This window comes from Xiphophorus maculatus, chromosome 9 (genome assembly GCF_002775205.1).
Source record: "Xiphophorus maculatus strain JP 163 A chromosome 9, X_maculatus-5.0-male, whole genome shotgun sequence".
In the NCBI taxonomy this organism is placed as follows: Eukaryota; Metazoa; Chordata; class Actinopteri; order Cyprinodontiformes; family Poeciliidae; genus Xiphophorus; species Xiphophorus maculatus.
In genome coordinates, this window is record NC_036451.1 from 28,473,166 (window position 1) to 28,493,298 (window position 20,133).

General features: G+C 39.7%; 1 protein-coding gene across 3 annotated transcripts in view; it reads right to left on the reverse strand.

The window, feature by feature from the left end:
• nlgn1 (neuroligin 1) overlaps positions 1-20,133 on the reverse strand; it is a 351,083-nt gene that overhangs the window by 14,265 nt on the left and 316,685 nt on the right. The window lies entirely within an intron of this gene.

Below are 20,133 nucleotides of genomic sequence, written 5' to 3' on the forward strand. Positions count from 1 at the left end.
GAGCACTGATAAACACACTGATATGGATTTTGGGAAGCTACACATAAACAATCATGGAAGACAAATCCATGGTAGGCATAGACTGTATTGTAATGAGAACTCCTCCAACTTTCAGCTTAAAGCGCTGGACCCTTCAAAGCATCTGATCAGCTGACCGGAGGGACTAGTTAGAGTAGTTGTGATTTAAAAGTCTGGTGATGTAAGAAGTGGCCCAACCATGAAGAGATTTCTACGTAAATAGCAGGATCATGACAGACAAAATAAAGGTTCACATTGGTGTAATACGCACCTTTCTTGCAGTTGCTCAATATGTAACAATAGACCCTCAAAACAAGGGTCTGGGCAACAATGTCAAGATAAGGAAAAACTATGATTTCTGACATGTAGAAGAGACTGAAATCTGTTTATACCCTCACTACATGGTAAGATGTAATGCAAAACTTCCATTTTGTTTTTTACTTGGAGGGCAGTGCAGGAGTCAGTCGAAGCAGTGAATAATGGTGATACTTTTGACACAACTAGGATGTGTTTCAAACAACACAGAGTGTGATAGGGGTCACAGAGTGGATATGCATGAGGTCAGGGAGTCACATTGTGCAGTAGACTGTTGAGGACATTCTTTAAACAAGATGCAGGAAGACATTCCATACGTTTATGCATTGGGTTCAAGTGAGACATGTCATGCCCCACATGCTGGGCATAAAGTCTTCTGTGTTAGTACTGGCTGCTGAATGCTTTGAAAAAGGCCTTTCTGACACAGAAGCTGGACTTGTGATGCCACAACCTTTTCCCTCTAGTTCCTGCTTCTTGATGTTGTAGCGCATTAATCAATGGTCATGTGCAAGCCATTACAGGTTTACGAGGTGCCATTTGTCAGTTTGTAAAATTACACAGTGAATAATTATGACAATATCTTGGGCTATGGCACCCCATAAATATTTACTAAGGAAGCTAAATATTTAGCTCTGAGCTAAGTATTTAGCTTTAAAGTAAATACTTGGCTTGCTAAGTAAATGCTTAATTGGCTAACAAAATATTTAGTTAACAAGCTAAATATTTAGCCTGGTGTTAAATATTTAGTTAGCAATGTAAATATTTAAACATTTAACATTTAAATATTTGTTTTGTTAACTATTTAGTTAGAAATTGTGAAATTTAGAAATGAATGAAAAAAACAATGAAAATGTGACTTTAAAAAATGCCCCCCCACCCCCCATTTTTACTTTTATGACAGGGAAACCCAAATTATTGCTCTTAATTTTTGACTGTAATTTTACAAACTGGAGCCTATACAGGTCTCCATCTGGGCCAATTTATGTCTAACTCTGACCTTTCCTTTTCTTGTATTTAATGTTTTCGGAGGCAATTTGGGAGCTTTGCTGCCAGATACTATATTAATTTAAGTCTTCCATATGCTCTAAAAGCTCATGCAAACAATTAATGAATCCAAAAGTCATTTTACAAAATAAATGCTTCCTCTGAGTCCTAGCCATGCCACAGTGGATACTTTAATAATCCCTTCTTTGTTTTTTCTCAGTTCAGTATAAACCCAGAGGTAATCATGATCTTGGAGGCTGACTAAAGCCCCATTGCCACCCAGGTATGAATGTACTGACAGGGACCCTCCAGTATTTCCACAGGGAAGCTCTGGTCTTTTAGAGCAATTTCATGTCGAACACACAACAGCGCTTCCTAATTCTTATTTCTATGCTAAAAGCTCCATTACCTACCTCACCCATCTAGGGAGCCCCCCACAGCCCACCAATGAACTAATCCCCCAAATTCACATTCTGTATTCAGCTTTCGTCTTCTTACTTTACCACTACAGCTAAACGACTCTAAGAAGCTACTGTTAATGGAGTTTCTTTATCAGCCTATGGTGAATAAAGGACATTACAAGTCTTTGAAGTGAAAATGAGTATTTATGTCAGCATTTTGCTCACATGAACAAACAGGAAAACAACGGAGAGGCAGTCATTTTGTTTTCCATCTTCATAACAGCAGCAATATACTTCAGTCAAGGACACTATTGTCATTTCCCCCAAGTACCACTCCATCCCTTTTAAAAGAAATGCCTTTTCCAGACACTACATAATTCCGATTGCTGCCACTTTCTTGTTGCTGTTGTTGTGGTTTATTGTTACAGGATAGCTAACAGAGCTTGAAGCCTTTGATGAATGTTTGACTCTAAAAGCCTTTGAGGAAAAGGAGGGAATACGTTCCTGACTGCTGGAAGGCTTTTAATGTGAAATAGTGTAGGGCACTTAGTGCAAACCAAAGTAAAAGCTAAATTGGTGTTTAAACTCAGAAGTGATTATACCGCCATGCTGAGTTGACTCCACTGGAAATTTGATCAGACGCAGATAGAAATTACACATGGAATATAAATGGGAGTCAGAGTTTAAGCATCAGGCGTGATATTCCGCCATTTCAGATGAATGAATCCAACAAAACAAACAGACTGTGAAATATACATGACACATACGCATGTAGAGAGCAATGAATCTATGATTGACACTATTTTGTGAATTATGTTCATTTGGATTGTGTGTTTAATTTTTACACACAGATCTAACAAAATTTGCATCAGACCTTTTATGGATACATTAAGCTACTCTGTCTGGCATTGGTAATATTTAAGCATCCATTAGATAACTGTAAATAAAATCAGATTTAGTACCAACAAAATGCTTTGGAGAAATGAACGGTTATTCACCACAGTCAGCACATCAGATCATATATCAGGCACATCAGTGCTTCCTCCCATAAAAAGCCACCCTGGCTCTACACTTGGTCAGCAGCACACTGCTTTCTTCCTGTTGAAGGAAAGTCATTTCATCCAACTGTTTCCACATGCTTGCTCAGGATGAGGAATTGCTTCAAAATTGACGACAAAATCATCTGGATCATCCTCAGATGTAAGATATCTTAAGTTATAAAATATAACTGGTTATCATATATCTCATAATATATGCTGAACCAAGCTGGCCTGGATAACACTAATTCTAAATTTATAATTTGATTATGAACTGGGCTGAAATGAATTAGCAGACTGAATTCGACTCCTGTATGATATGAAGCGGACATACTTAGATATAGATATTTTTAATTTTTAACCAGTGATCCCTACAGTGGCTCACCTATTCAATTAATTTTTTTAGCTGCGCTTTGAAAACGGTTCCACACTTCTTCTTTTTTAAGCAAGTTCCTAAGCTGAGAGTTGGGATACCTCTACTCTGCATTTCAGGGCCTTCCTGCTTTCAGCTTTCCTTTCTGCTGTTGTGCAGGTTCTGACAGGTGGGATTAATCAAAGAGTCTGGGAGCGCCTGGTCAGTCCAAATCAGATGATCAAAGTCTTCCTGAGACTTCTCCTTCCTGCGGGCACCCTGTTGGTTTGGTCTGATTTTGATGTCTGCATTTTATATAACCATATTAACATCCTTCTACTAATGCAACAATTTACTGATGCAAATCAATTTGCATGTTTAGATGATTTCGATTTTATAATATGTACTCAAAATTTCTTTTGTTAAAATGAAGGCTTAGGGATTTGTTCTGCCATGGATGCAGCATTCACATCAAGTGATTGCAGAAGAGAATCAGCTAAAAAGGTATAACCTGACATAAAGGTTTTGTCATTGCATATATATCTCGTCTTGATGATTTCTATTGCAAATACAGTTTTTTTTGTTTTGTTTTTCAAAACGGTGCAACACTGTGACATTTTAAAGAAGCAGACTTCAATCAATCAGGATGAGTTGGTAGGCTCAATGTTATTTAGAGCTTCAGTTTCTATGTTTAAAGTTAAAAATATAAAGATGAAAAGTTGTCATTTTACAAAGTTGTCTTTTGAAAGAAGAATTGCAAGGCTGATCTGAGTAAACTGCCACCTGGGAAATCATGATTTGTTACCTTAACATATAGTCTTATTTTAATTTAATTTATTCCAAGAAATCTTTTCTTGTTTAACATTTTACAGCACATGTACATTAGATAACTTGGTTGTTGTTCATATCCTCTTCAATTGAGTTTTTATATATATCATATTTGGGCAGTACATTTTTTGCAGCATAATGTTTGGTGGTTGAGCCGGCCATGCTCAGACCAACAAACAAAGACAGCACTGAATAAAGAAAGTGTTTGGTTCAATGACCTTTGGTGAGAAATGTTTGTACCAGCTGGTTAAAATCAACATGCTTTGACTGTTCAATAGATCTCAGCTGTGCTCAGTATTGACTGCTAGGTTGTAAATGTTGGCACTGACATGCTGAGCTAACATGACAGACATTACAGCCTTTTGCTGATAACATCATGTTGGCCCTATTATGAGAAAAAAATCCCAATAGAAGCTTTGACCTAGAAAAGGAAATGAGTGAAAGATTTAAGATGTAACTGGAAAAAATGCACCACATACTCATATTCATTCCCTTTCATCTGTAACATCTGAATAGATGCTGAACTAGTTTACTTCATTTTATTTATTGTTTTTTGCCATAAGGTCTATTTTTAATCAAGCATGCCATACTGACTTAAATTAATGTGCTTGTTATGAAAAGTAATTAAGCATAAGATCGTATGCAAATAGCACCAAAATAAACATAAGAAGGATAATAACTGTTCATACACATTTTCCAGACAATTACTGTGGAAATACAGTATGTTTAATGTGCCAATGCATGATAGACAATTAAGTTATTAATTTTGCACCGCGTCAACAAAGAAGCACCTAAATGCATCGCGGTATGTCTGAGCATATGATTGGCTCCCAGATGGGCTGCTTGTCTGTCTGAACTGTTGGCAAAGCGAAGCTGCAGCAGCTGAGGGTGGCTTACTGCTTACTAACCAGTAAAGAACGGGCTTGACCAATTATCACTGCTGGTGAAATCCTGATTTGCAGTTGGGGTCAGGTTTTATACTATAGAGCATAAACTCTGACCCTGGCACAGAGAGGAAGAATCCGACTCACAGCAATCTCATGGAGGTGTCCGCAAAATGTTACATGGTGTGTATTTTGTTCATACTTTTGATGCCGATCAAACAGAACACTTGACAAAGTAAGTACAAAAAAAATTACAATACAGTAATCGATTACAATTAGTAATTATAGTACAATTAGTAATCAATTACTGTATTGACTACTCTGACAATTAATCAATTAAAAATATTGGCTCATTCTGTAGATTTCTCATCTAGCCACTTTTTTATACCATGTTATAAATTACAAGGTGCAAGTAAACAAATAATTCAATTCCTTTTTTAAACAAGAAATGCAAATTTTCTTACCAAAATTGCAATAGCAGCATTCCTTTAGTGAAAGCTTGATATAATTTGTAGGAAAGGATCCATCTGGAGATAAAACATCCTTCAAACATCAACATAGGAAAATCTCAGTCTTTTCTGCTGGACTAACATAATATCACTAATATTAATAACATCAATAACAGTGTAGAGCTGGTATGTTTGTTTTTGGATTAATTGATTGATAAACGAACAGAAAAAAGGTGCTGAATAGAATTTTATTTACTTTTATTTATTTTATTTTATTTTATTACTGAATTTGGACAGGGTCATGCTAAAACTACCACTTGACAAGTTCTGGGTTAATGTATTTACAAACCAAGAAAGTTTTCCATCTTAAATGCAAAATCTATAGATTTTTTTTTTTTTTTTTGCAGTTTTGATTTAATTACTGCTCTCCGTATGTTGCTCTTTAAACTTCTGCCCATTTTTGAGTCTGTAAAACAATTTATTGACTACTAAATTAGTTGATGATTATTTAAATTATTGAGTCATCACATTCATCAAGATTAATCGATTCAGATGTACAAAAACTGCCTGAATTCACTTCCCTAGTGGGCCACACATAAACACAGACTTCTGGAGCTGGTTTCCTGTGCTGATTATGGGTCTATGAAGGACTTGCCTAAAAAGACACCCTCTGATCTGCAGGACTGAAAGCCAGCATCTTGACCTCTAAGCTCCCTGAAATGACAATAAGAAGGTGAACCCTGATCCGGGAATCCAGCTTTTATCCCTTCAATCTCTGTTAACACAGAGGGAAAAGGCTGGATGAGGAGAAAGATGGGCATTTTTTTTACCCTTCTCCCTGCACACATACAGTATGTTTCTCTCAGTCATGGTCGGTGGACATTAATCCGCTTTCTGTTTTCTCTTTCTCCCTATCCATCCTTTTGACTCTGGATGTCAAGAAAGACTGAATAAAAAGAGCTGCAGAGGAAAATGTGGGAGAATGAATACTGTCACCGAAGCATGCACTCTGGCAGCAGACATGCTTTATTATAGTTGCTGCAACCGGAAGAAAATGTAGATTTCAAAGAACGACAGAAAAAGCAACATGAGGGTGGAGAAAATAAAGACAATGTTTCAGCTTAGAGAGACTGATAAAGTAGAGAGCCCACTGTCATTAAATGTTAAGCAATAGAGAAATATATTACCAACAAGAAAGGCAGTAAACAAATACACTTGATTAATACAATTCAGCAAAACTGTTTCTTTTTGTTTGCGTTTGTTGAATGTAGCACGCTTTTACATGTAAAATTCATGATCTTTATGCATCACCTGGCCAACAAGCACTTATAAAAGAGGACAAATAAAAACAGCTCATTGGGCCGGCAGACACCACCTGGAAAACACTCTAAGATCCCCCCATCTCTTCTAAATACTTTATGTGGCAGTATTCTGATCCACTGATACAAAGACAAAGCAGAGAGAGAGATGATAGAAACGATTTGCACACCCTGGAAGAATACCATGATTGGTTAGCAACTAGCTGCTAATCATGCACCTTCTTTCTTTTTTTATATATTCCTTTATTTAATCAAGTACACCCCGTTGAGATCTAGATCTCATTTTCAAGAGGGACCTGAAACAAACTTCACTCCCCGTCGGGGAATCGAACCCCGGTCTCCCGCGTGACAGGCGGGGATACTCACCACTATACTAACGATAATTTATAGCTTCTCATTGGTGCAAAATGATAAGAACATTGCTTTTCAATGAAATTATTTGTTATAGTTGTAGTCAAACTGGTCAAAACTGATAATTCCACACAATGATTGTTAGAATAATTATGTTTTGTTATCATTCTTACATAAGTAGTTACCAGTTTGTTTTCATTTAAAGGTTTAGTATTCACACCCCAGAGAGGAGGAATTTATTAAACCGTGTGAAAGACAAAACTTTGCTTTTTCCCTAAACATTGAAGCTGCAGCTGCTTTCTAATCTAGGGATACTCCTTAAAGGGCCTGTGTGTTCTTCCTTGTTTCAGAATAGCCATTCTTTGATGTATCACTCTCCCACATTTCACTCTCGACTCCCTTCTTTTTCCTGCTTAATAAAAAGACAGGCTCTGCTGCAGGGAGTCAGAACGCATGGTAAACACCTTGAAGAAGTGGTTTGCTATGTTTTCTCCTTCTGCAGAAGCTTGGTTGAAAACTCATAAACGTTGTCTGTGGTTCTTTCTTTGTGTTTAGGTAAACAAAATACCTATCAATGATTCTTTAAAATAAATATTGAGATTTATAGAACGTCTATATCAACAAAAAAATATGTCATATATCATGTTTTAGCTCGATGGCAAATATGTATAGCTGTTCATTTAATTAGTTGATCAATTAATTTGATTTTAACTGAAAACTACATATGAATAAAATAAAGTATTGAATAAATAGACATATAACCTCAACAACAAAGGTATTCATTGTTTTTAATCTGTTATTCAGGTTTTCATCACAAAAAAGAGATTCATAGCATGAAAATGTGTAACATATTCAATCTATGTAATAAATAAGAATTCACACATTACTATTATACTTTAGTACCCTGTACTATATAAAGCACAATTTGTGACAATCTGAACTCTATTTGATGAAAAAGGGTAGTTGTAATTTTCCAAAAAATACAATTAAAATATCGTCTTCTCATGTGCATGTCATTTCATTTCATTACAACCTGGGGGAATGCATCTTTCCATGTTTTTATTGTTTACCTCACTATTATTACTAAAATTTTTATAAGTCAAAGGAGATATAAAGATGGTAAAAGTGCATTGAAAATGTTTGAAAATGGTATAATAAGTGTGGACCTGTGTTTGGGCATTTTGGTTGGCAAAAAAAGGGTAAAAACAAAACCTTTTTCATTTTGTGTTACATTTGAAATTTAAAGTACTTTCATGTCTGATAGCAAAATGACTGGTCAAACAATGTGTAAAAAGTATGCATCAAAAGCTTACCTCACCTAAAATACACACCTCCCAGTGTACCTCACCCCACTGTACAACAAAATATGCTACAGCAGCTCCAAATATTTACATAGCCTCAGCAATGCTCCATTTATATCTGGTCCATGCACACAACAGCGCAGACAACGGCATGCCGAGGGCAACTGGCTGGGGAAAATGCTGACGGGGCACAACACATTTCTCACTAGGAATAATGAACATGGAGCTACAGGAAGTTCATTCATTCAGCCTTTATTTAGACAGCGCGAGGATGGAATGAGCTGTGTTTCTCAGGTGTGCTTTGTTTGCATGGTGACAACTTAAGGTGTACATCCATTGAAGAATGGCTGGCTATGTGGTGAGCGCTGTAGACACAGTGTCTTATAGACAACCTTAGGTTAATTACAAAACTACAACTACAGAGACTCACTATCATCTGTCAGAAGAAAGCATTTCATGTTGAAAATATGGAGTTAAACTACCTTCCGTATGCTTTAGTTTTGTGAGGTTATCCTGACTCAGCTATGCACATGGCAAACATGTAGAGCTGTTCATGATGACGTGAAGATTTTCTAATATTATACATAGATTGACTTAGTAAGGCACTATAGGTTTAATCTGAGTAGAAATGGATCAAACTTATAATTTTTACCAAACCACTCATTGATATGCAGATTGGTAACTTGAGGTTCAGAGTTTTGCCCTAGAGCATATCCGCATGTGACGGGAAAACTAAACATCTAACCTTCAATTTTCTGTTTGCAAGATGGCTTCTTTTTCCACTGAGCCATGGCGGTTCCAGAAGTTGAGTACATACTGTATGTTTATGTCTGAGTGGAGACCAACTGTAAATAGCAAATGGCCTGTGCTTGTATAGTCTATGAACTAGTCCAAAGGACTCCATCCTGCATTCAGGTATTCACGCATTCACACACCCCTTCACAAGCGGCCTGGGGCAGAATGACAGAGGTCAGGACGCAATACGCAGACGCAGGTGGCGTCTGCGTATAGCAGAAAAAAACAAAACAAAAAAACAAGTTTGGCCCTCTGACCACCAGCAGGTAGGCTGGTGAAGTGTCTTGACCAAGAACACGACAACAAAACAAGATGGAGCGGGGATCAAATCGTCAACCTATCGGTTACAGGACAAACTCCTACGGCTGTTACCACCGTCGTTCCTGTCACACTGAAATCTTATTCAGTGAACATTTTAGATTTGCGGAGTTTGTTGGGAACCTAGATGTTTGGTTTTATTTGTGGGGTTTTTCTCTGTTCGCCTGCTGCTTCATCTTTTATCCACCAGATGGTGTTAGAGGCTGCACACTTGGAGGGGCGTGCCCGCTGACTCAGTCAGCGCACCTGTGACTCATCACCCAATCATCCTGGAGCTTAAGAGGAGCAGACTGCCAGCATCTCGCTGCCTGAGTGTTTGCCAGTAATGGTACTCTGAGCCCTTTGAGTTAGCTCTTTGTGTTTTCCTTAAAAGACCTTCTAGCAATCGATTCTTGTTGCCTCTCTGTCTCTCAGGTGATACTTCATGGCATCTTGGAAGTTACCCTGTGAAAACCCTAGACCTGGCTTTTGGATTTTCCCTCCTTGTGACGCCGTGGATAGTTACCCACTGGTTGCCCAAGTCCCTTCTTCATCTCTGCAGATTAACCATAAACCGTTCCTGGATTACCCAGCTGGCAGTTGGCTAGCTCCTCTGTTCTCCTCCACGCCTGAACTTACCTGTCCGCCCTCCACCGCAGCCTCCACGTCATTTACCCAGAACTTACTCAGTCAAGACCTCACTCTGGAACCTGGATCACCTTAAGGACACCCACAAAAATACTGAAACCATGAACCAACAGTTTCCCTCTTCTGGGTAGAAGTAACCCTCAAATCAAGTAGGACCAGTCTAATTTCTCTTGAAGTTCCAGTTTTCTGATTACCTCAAACTCACCATCTTCCCTACTGCTCTTCAGTGTGCAGATGACCCCGTGTGCCTACCCCAAGAATCAAACCCTTTCACCAACATTTTCATATTGTTCAAATAAACTTTATTTATCTGATTTTCTGTTCTCCTGGTGGAGTTCTGCATGTGGGTTAAGAAACTGGAACCCATCATGACAGAGTTGGGTTGAAAAACCATCTAGGAGCTCTGAAAACGTCCTCATCGTTATGTTCCCCAAACTTAACTTTCAAATGATGCTACAGTATGTACTACCAAGATGGTGGAAGGCAATGTTTGTCCTTTGTCACCAGCAAATTCTTTGTAGCGGTTGTAGTTCATTTTTCTAACAAAAGAACTAACCTAATGGAGTGTCTTGAAAGTGTAATGACACTCTAGAGGTACCTAGAAAATCAGCCACAACACAAAAGTGAGCAGAAAACTCAGATTATTTATTAAAAGACAGGAAGCTATTAAAAGCTATTAAAAGGAGGAAGCTTGAGTCCAAACTCGAGCAGAACAGTGTGAGAGATGTGTGGAAAGGAATGAAGAACATCGCTGGAATGAAGGGGAAGGACACATAGATATCTGGTGGCCTGGATAGAGCAAACCAGTTCAACCAGTTTTTCAACAGGTTCAGCTCACCTCCTGCTACTCCCATACCACCACCAGCCCCCCACACATCCACACTGCCCCAAGTTGTTCAATCCACCTACTGGCATTCTCCAGCACACCACCTCTCCTTCAGCCCCCCACCCCCCAGCCCCCTCCTCCCCCATCTCCACTGCAGACAACAACACCTACCCCCAGCTAACAGTGACTACAGGCCAGGTTGAGAGACAGTTGGTGGAGCGATTACACCAGGGGAAGGCTGCAGGACCTGATGGCATTACACCACGGATCTTGAAGACCTGCTCCATCCAGCTGGCCCCTGTACTGGCACACATGTACAACCTGAGCTTGAGGCTGGAGAGACTCCCGCTGCGGTGGAAGACATCACATGTGGTTCCTGTTCCCAAGAAGCCAAGGCCAGCCGACCCAGAGGACTACAGATCAGTTGCTCTCACATCTCATGTGATGAAGGTCTTAGAGAGACTGGTCCTGGCCCAGCTGAGGCCTCGGGTGAGGACATTTCTAGACCCCCTGCAATTTGCCTACCAGCCCCACTTAGGAGTTGACGATGCCGTCATCTTCCTGCTGCAACGAGCACTGTCGCACCTGGATGGTGGAGGAGACACTGTGAGAATCACATTCTTTCATTTCTCCAGTGCCTTCAACACCATCCAGCCTCTGCTGCTGGGTGACAAGCTGCGGAGGATGGGTGTCAACGACTCAGTGATCTCCTGGGTTACTGACTACTTGACAGGCAGGCCACAATTTGTCTGTCTGGGCAGTGTCCTGTCTGATGTGGTGGTCAGTGACGTAGGAGCTCCACAGGGAACTGTGCTTTCTCCCTTTCTTTTCACCCTGTGCACCACTGACTTCCAGTACAACTCTGAATCATGTCACCTACAGAAGTTTTCTGATGACTCAGCGGTTGTCGTGTGTATAGGGGATGGAAGGGAGGGGGAGTACAGGACACTGGTGGACAGCTTTGTGGAGTGGTCTGAGCAGAATCACCTGAGGCTCAACATTAGTAAGACCAGAGAAATGGTGATTGACTTCAGCTGGAAGAAGATACCTTCACAGCCACTAAAGATCAAAGGGGAAGTGGTGGAGTTGTAATCTGCAACAGACTGGACTGGGCATCTAACACTGACGCTGTGTGCAAGAAGGGGATGAGCAGACTCTATTTTTTAAGGAAGCTGAGATCCTTCAATGTGTGCAGCAAGATGTTGGAGACCTTTTATCGCAGTGTTGTTGCCGGTGACATCTTCTTTGCTGCTGTGTGTTGGGGAAGCAGCATCAGAGCCAGCGACTCTGATAGACTGGACAAAATCATCAGGAAAGCTGGCTCTGTACTGGGACTAAGGCTGGAGTCCCTGGAAACTGTGGTGAAGAGGAGGACACTGAAGAAGGTTCTGTCTATTATGGACAATAAACAGCACCCTCTCCACCACATAGTGGACAGACAGCGGAGCACCTTCTCACATAGACTGCTCCAGCTCCGCTGTCGTAGGGACAGATACAGGAAATCCTTCCTGCCACATGCCATCTCACTGTACAATAAAAGCTAAATCATTGTTCTGCACTAATCAGTCCAATTTTGCACATCTGCACTGTGGCACACTTGCTGTACATATATTTACATATACATACTGTATCTACATTTTTTGAATCTTTGCAAGGACTGCTCTAAGTTGCTTTTTATATTGACAGCATGTTATATTTTATCTTGTCTACATTGCTACTCAGTGGTGGTTGTTGTGTGTCTTGTCTCTATGCTGCTGTAACTGCGAAATAATTTCCCTGCTGGGATGAATAAAGTAATTCTATTCTATTCTCAGACCGGGCACACTGGATCATCAGCTGCAGCACTGTGAAGCGGGGTGGAGAGGAGAGATCGGTGACTGGAGAAATAACAAAGAAGAAATCTGTTGGTGTGTAGGAAGGGAACACCAACCTGGCTTGGCGATCAGGTACAGGAATGATCAGCCGAGGGACAAGGAAGAGAGCAGATGCTGCACTGACCCTCAGGAGGGAGTGCATGGGGAGGAGAAGTGCTGATGCAGGGCAGCGCACTAACTCCGTGAAGCAGCAGAAGTACCAGATCCAAATCCTTGGTCAGACGGGCCGCGGTCATGCCCGATGGGACAGACAGCAGAATCCGTGGGAGTGGGCGTGGGTTGAGATCCAGATGGGCAATCAGCAACTGTCCGACAAGGGCAAGGTAAAAGGGGCAAATCCAGGGAACAAGAGCGTGGTTGCAATGATGAGGGTGAGATGGGAGTACTGAAAACTACTAGCTGAAAGCGTTCGATAATCTGGCAGCGTGGTTGTGACTGAGAGAGGCTTAAGAAGGAAAACAATCAGGGAGCGACACAGGTGCAAGGAATAACGGAAATGAGGGTCGTGACATGGATCGGCTCAAAACAAAAAACACAGAGCACCATGTGAACACCAGAGAGTATTATCACCTATTTTCCGTTGTCATATTTAAGTCAACCAACCTCATGTAATTGTTTGAATAGACAATAGCTGTGAACGGGTCAATCCTTCGAAGGACCTGATCTATAGAGACCGTGTCCTTTGAAGGCCATCAATATAAGAAGACCGGAAGAGAAAAGCTGTGAATTCGGACAGCTCTAGCCTCCACCCACTGTCCCCGCCCCCACCTTAGCGTAACTTACAGTATGTTACCTATAGCAACCTTGACCTAATGAAGCAGAGAGCGGAAAAGAGAAAAATAACAGAGCCTAAGTTTGTTTTTTAGCCATGTATTACTCCTAATTTCTGTACTATTCTTTGCCTTTATAGTAACAGCTGTTCCATAGTAAAAAAAAAAAAAAAAGAAGAAAGAAATCTGTTTGATTCTAAAATGTTCAAACCTGTATTGCACATTTCTACCAGGAACAAATATTAGCAAATTATTCATTTTCAAATATAATACTCTCCAATCTTGGATAAGCCATTACAGTTAAATAAAACTGGTATGTTTGAAGGCTTAACTTTAATCAATCAAACCGATTTGCTCAGTGTTAACCTTTCCTGCTCAGTCTTCTGACCGTGGTCGGAGGACACAGGGGAGTTCTTCCTCCAGGGCCGAAGTGAAGTCTACTTCGGGGTTAACTCCTTCATATGCCTTGAACATGAACCACACAGTGGCACGAAGGTGGCTGGAAGTTAACTTTTAATAGCGCCAGCTAACAGTTGAAAGCTTCACAGACGTTTTTCCCTTAGCCACTGCTCCGGTCGTCGGCTACACTCACCCCTCACACATACTGTCTCTTCTTTGCTTTTCCAGCATCCCGGTTCTTCTTGTTTTTAGCACACAGCGCCCCCCATTCTGACCGGAGGACGGTTGCCACACATCTCACTCACCTACACTCAACATACACACCACTTTCTGAGCTATCATCACATACAGTGGAGGCACTTTCCGCAACATCAGGAATAAATAAAAGCCAAACATTTTACAACAAGATGTTACCTGTCTGAATAATATCGATGTTTGATTTCCAGTCATTGGGGAAAGCTAGCAGGAGTTTTTATAACAATATGTTGGGAGTCACGCATTCTCCTCCGGTATACCAAACCTGGAATGCCCGATCAGCTGGCAGCTGGCGAGAGGAGCTGGCTGTTAATGCAGTGGGAGCAGACATGTTCGAAAATGTCAGAGCAATATTGCAATTAGGTAACAAATTGATGATCCGAGCAGATATTTGAGAGCTACAAAGTCACATTCTCGCCTAAAAACATTGTAAAAAAATCATGTTGTGTCATTTGTGTAATATGGCCAAATAGTTTGCCGCTCTTCACCGCCAATACTGCTCAGTTTGGACCCGTAATGAATCATGGAGTAGAGTGGTCCGTGAAGGATACACCGGACCCATCCTTCAAATCTGGGGAAAAGAAGGATGCATTTGAAGGAGTTTTTGAATTCTATGAGGAGTCTTTGAGGCTTTGTCACCAGGCTGACGTAATTGGCTTACAAATCTGTCCTTCGAAAGACGCAGACCCTGAATTTGGAAACAGCTAATATATTGCTCAAAGTATTTGCTCACAAATCCAGTTGAATCCCGGTCTTCCAAACATCACCATGGGAACAGATTCAATAAATCTAGTACCTAGGGATGCAAACTACTTCTATAAACGTTTGTGAAAGGCTAGGTTACTCTCAGGAGCTCAGTGAATTCTGATGTGGTAATCTGACAGGAAGCCTCCTTTCATAAAATTGCTAGCAAGCAGAAAGAGACAACATCAAGTCAGCCATTTACAAATTAAAGAGTGGTTAAATTAGATGTTTCTCAGGAATGTAAACAAATCAGTGGGGAAGGTTCGTTTGCACGGAGAACTGAGTGCTTCAGTAAACAGGGATTTTCAGAAATACTTTGTCTGATTGAGGCATCAGTTCTTTCTCTATAGAAATGGACACACCAAATGGACACACCAAAGCAATAAGCTGCTAATAATGCTAAAACAACAACAAAGCTAATTTCAGATATGAATTTTGTGTGTTGATAATGACGTTCTGGCAATTGGTTTGACAGTAACATTGAGGATTATTGAGGATATAACTGTACTGCATAATTTAGTTTTAATACTTGGCTTTATTTTTGCTGTTTTTGTTTTGGGAAAGAAAAATGAACCAAATGTTTTCAGTGACATTCTTGACAACTCTTTATTTATGTTAAGGCTTCGTTTACTTCATTCATATTGTGGTAACATTAATATTTTAATATGTATGTGACATGCATGGACATTACTGTTAAACTGTGCTCCTTATTTTAGATAGTCGGTGTGTACGGAGAGGGTGTAAATACAGTAACAACACCATTGTGATGCATTCATTTGAATGCATGCTTCTGCAGGTTGGTCGTCTTCATTCTCTGGGTCAGACTCTGGCTCTAACATGTAACATCTAATGGACAAGTCTTCTGTTGTTGACGTCTTTAATAAACTTTGGAATAAAATGTTTCTCTGCCAGTAGATAATTGTATTGCTGCTATCAGACTACAAAAATGGCTGAATGGGGTGGAGTGGACCGATCTGTGACCTGGAGAGGGGCGGGGCATGCAATATTTCCTTCACGTTGAAAAAGACCGCAGAACGAGTTGCTTTAAAACATGCCTCAGCACAGAGGTAAACCAGGAATCTGTTGAGCTACAATAACCTGGAATTTGGACCAAAGCATTGCAGTTCTACTTGAATGAATTACATGTGAAAAGGAAGCATTTAAAATGGCATGTCCACTTTAAGTCAGAGGGAAAACATTTCACAGCAGTGCTTCTATCTATCTATCTATCTATCTATCTATCTATCTATCTATCTATCTATCTATCTATCTATCTATCTATCTATCTATCTATCTATCTATCTATCTATCTATCTATCTATCTATCTATCTATCTATCTATCTATCTATCTATCTATCTATCTATCTATCTATCTATCTATCTATCTATCTATCTATCTATCTATCTATCTATCTATCTATCTATCTATCTATCTATCTATCTATCTATCTATCTATCTATCGATCGATAGATATATCTCTCTATATATATAGATATATATATTTCCATATCTATATATATAGAGAGAGATATATACTATATATCTATATATAGAGAGAGACATATACTATATATATAGTATATACTCTTTAATATATTTAGATAGATATAAGTTGTAATCCCACCTGATGCCCATAGTGGAGCTTCAGAATTAGCATTCATGTATTGGTAGTTCTTGTCAATAATGGTGTTTTGCATTTCATGGTAACTTTGTGAAAGTTCTTGTATATGTGAATAGCTCTGAAATGTGAACAAAAAGCTTAATAAATTAAAATGATTTGTTTTTGGCCCAAGGGCAAAGACACAAACAATAAAGATTTTGTAAAGCCAGACAGGGAGCTGTGGGCAGCATAACAGGGTTTGTGATAATTGTGAAATTCCCCCGGAGGAGCTAGAAGAAGTGGCTGGGGAGAGGGAAGTCTGGGCCTCCCTTCTGAAGCTGCTACCCCCGCGACCCGACCTCGGATAAGCGGAAGAAGATGGATGGATGGATGGATGGATGGATAATATCCAGAGGAATTAAATGAAAGGTGTGTATGTGCACACCAGTGTGTTTGCTTTTTCAATCTCAACTTTGACAAGTAAAATTACAACAAAAAAGGCGCACCGAAGAGTAAAACGAAAATAGTTGGTCATTGTATAGTCAGACATTTGTCTCACAATACATGTTTTATCTGCTGACGGATCCCAGCGTCCTGCTGTCTGCCTCTAGGCCTTCAAAACCCTCCCATCTCCAGCCCTGCCTCGCCCCCTTCTCCGTGCGCAAATCAAATTACGGTGTCAGCTTCAAAATGACACTAGCTCCCATTCATACATCTTGTTCTACACAAACACAAACATGTGTTAATTTGTGTTGCTGCCCCAACAGATTTGCCTGCAGGACACGCTGGTATAGATTACCTCCTTCTGCTGGGCTGAAGGCAGCAAGGGAGCGAGCAGGATTTCTGTGTGGGTGTGGATGTGATTAAACTCTTACTCAAGATATCCCAACATTGTAGTGTGAATACATAACAGCCTGTAATTGATAAGATAAAAAAAAAAAAATAGGTGTCAAATGCACAGCAAATGACACAAGAATGTCAACAAATAGGAAACCAGAGGCTGGAGCAATCAGTTTGTCTGACAGACAAGCTAATGACTTAAAGATTAAATGTAAAACAACATTGCAGAATCTACTTTGTTTTTGATCACATTAGCATAACATACCAGCAAAATGGAAACATCCAAAACCATTTGTGTTACAGAAAGAAACTTATCATTTTATTTTGAAAACCCAGTTGTCCCTTGTCTTTTCTAAACTGGCTCAAATCAGCCAGAAGCAGAAGGAAGAGTGAGCCAAGTGAGTCTGTTCTTCAAATGTATCACGTTATGATGTTTTCATATTGAATATTTATGAAATACATTCTGCTCCTGCCTGTTTTAGTAGTTCATACACCAGATATATTTAGAAAGCATCAATAGTGGAAACTTTCTTAGCACTTCCAAAGAAGTTAAAATCTAGCATGTCATGCATTGTTCCTGGGTATTCCAGCTTGAGCTGCTTTTCTTTCTAATATTGTAGAAATGCTCTACATTTGCCTAAAATGTGATTAGGCATTTTTTGCAAATAATTAGGAGTTATGTTCCACAGAAAAACTCATGAATAGGTAAATCCATGAACACATGAACCAGGTTCAGTGTAGATTTAAATGAGAGAAACTTGAGAGAAGAATCTTAGAACCTACCGGCTGAAATAAATAACAAACAGCATTTCAAATATATTTAAAAGATTTAATTCTGTTGCATAAACTGAGCAGTACCTACATGTCCAATCAGATATACTGGAAAGCAGTTGGAGCTGACTTTAACAATGCTCCTGCTCTCCATAACACCAGATTTACAGGAAAAATCTCAAGTCAGGGGTTGTACAAATATTTGTTGAATGTGTCCTTCTCAGAAGTATTTAAAGTCTTTACTGAAAGATAATAACCCTTCTTGCCACACCCCAAGCCCCATGAAAACAAAAACTGACTAGGCTCTTCCATGCCATCAGCTGATGACTTGTGAAATATTGCTATGAATGCTTGTGTGTCTGCTCAAAGTGAATTATAGTTGAAGCTTTGAGGGTTATTATTCAACCCTCAACAATCAGAAGCATATTGAGCAAAAAATGACAAAGGGAGAAACCACTGATGACCAAAAGACCCCAGTGGTGACACATCAATGCCATGCATCCTGCTACATCTGCTACAGCCTTTCAAAACAGGGACTTCATGTCAACAATCAAACATGGTGGGATTAGTATAATGTCCTGGGTCTGATTTGTGGCTTCAGGGCTTTTAATAACTTGCTGTAATTGGTGGAGCTTAAATAATTTTGCTAAAGGACTGGGCCAAATCTCTTTTACGGCAATGAAGAAAACAACTGTCACAAACACTTGATGGTGGTTGTTACCTCCATAGTTAGCACAACCAAGGTTAGCAGAGTTTAGAGGGCAGTTATGTTTCACTTGGGCCATATTGTTTTAGATTCCACATTATGTATTTACTCAGGTTATATTATTAGTCTAATTTTTAAAAGCTTTTACTGATAATAAGTATGACAAACAAAATCAGATGAAATGTATTTCTTTTTCTTTTACAGCATTACATTTTTACCAAGTTTCTTAAGTTGATTTTAACTGTATGTCCTCACTTTTGTTAATAAGAATTCTGTAATTTATGATCACTTAGTTCCATTACAAAAACATCATTTGTAAGTTATACATGCATAAAGACACAAAAGGACATGTTAATGAGCAACTTTAACAAGGAACCAAAAAACCTCCCTTTAGGAATGTAAAAAGCATTTCAGCAGTTGTGCAACATATACTGTGACAGAGATGTACCTGGATAATACAGGATTGTTGGATGTCAGTAGAATGTAATCAAAGAAAGAAAGGAACGAAGGAAGTATTTTCTTTGCGACCATTTCTATGTTTGATGGCAATAATAGCTTCCAAAGAATGAAAAAAAATAGAAAAGGTGTACTGAAGAGACAAAGGCAACAAAGCTCCCTGGATGGCAGGATGGGGAGCTGCTCTGGTGGGATATGCACTGGCAAAGAAACAGAATGAAGTACGAGTGAGTGTTTGTGTGTTTGTTTATGCATACATGAATGTGTTGAGCCCTGATGTGAATGGGTAAGCAGCTTCCTTTCTTAGTGCAGGGACATCATTAGCATAAGAGAGAGCGAAGAGCCCTACAGAGAGTGAGAGACGACAACAGATTGGTGCAAACCAAACAGGCCGAGAAAGTGGCTTTTGGGTTGTAAGGTAGAGAAATAGAGGTGAAGATTAGGAGACAGATGATGGGAAATGGGGTAACAGGGAGAACTCTGAATGAAAGATTTTTGAAAAAAAATCTAATTTGTGTATGGGAAATTAGAGATAGCTCAGACATGTTCAGTCCTGTAGAGGGATGATGAAGGCAAGATGAAAGCACAAAGATGGGCAGGAGGAAAAAAGGTAATTCACCCATGACGGGGTGGGGGTTGCTTAAGTTCAGGAGTGGGGAGCAGATCAAATTTCATTTCATGTGATTTGTAAATGGAGCAGTGCATGCATCTGGTCGCTTTTTGCCTAGGTAAGCTGGAGCTCTGGCTTTCTGAGAGCAGTACCGTAATTTGCAAACGACAATCTGTTACTTTTTGCACACACTGTGAACACTGCGATTCAGGCAACGTACAGACTTTTGGCAATGGGCTTGGAAAGGCTGGACTGTTGTGAGAGCACAACCCCAAGAGCAAATTTGCTTCAAGACATAAGT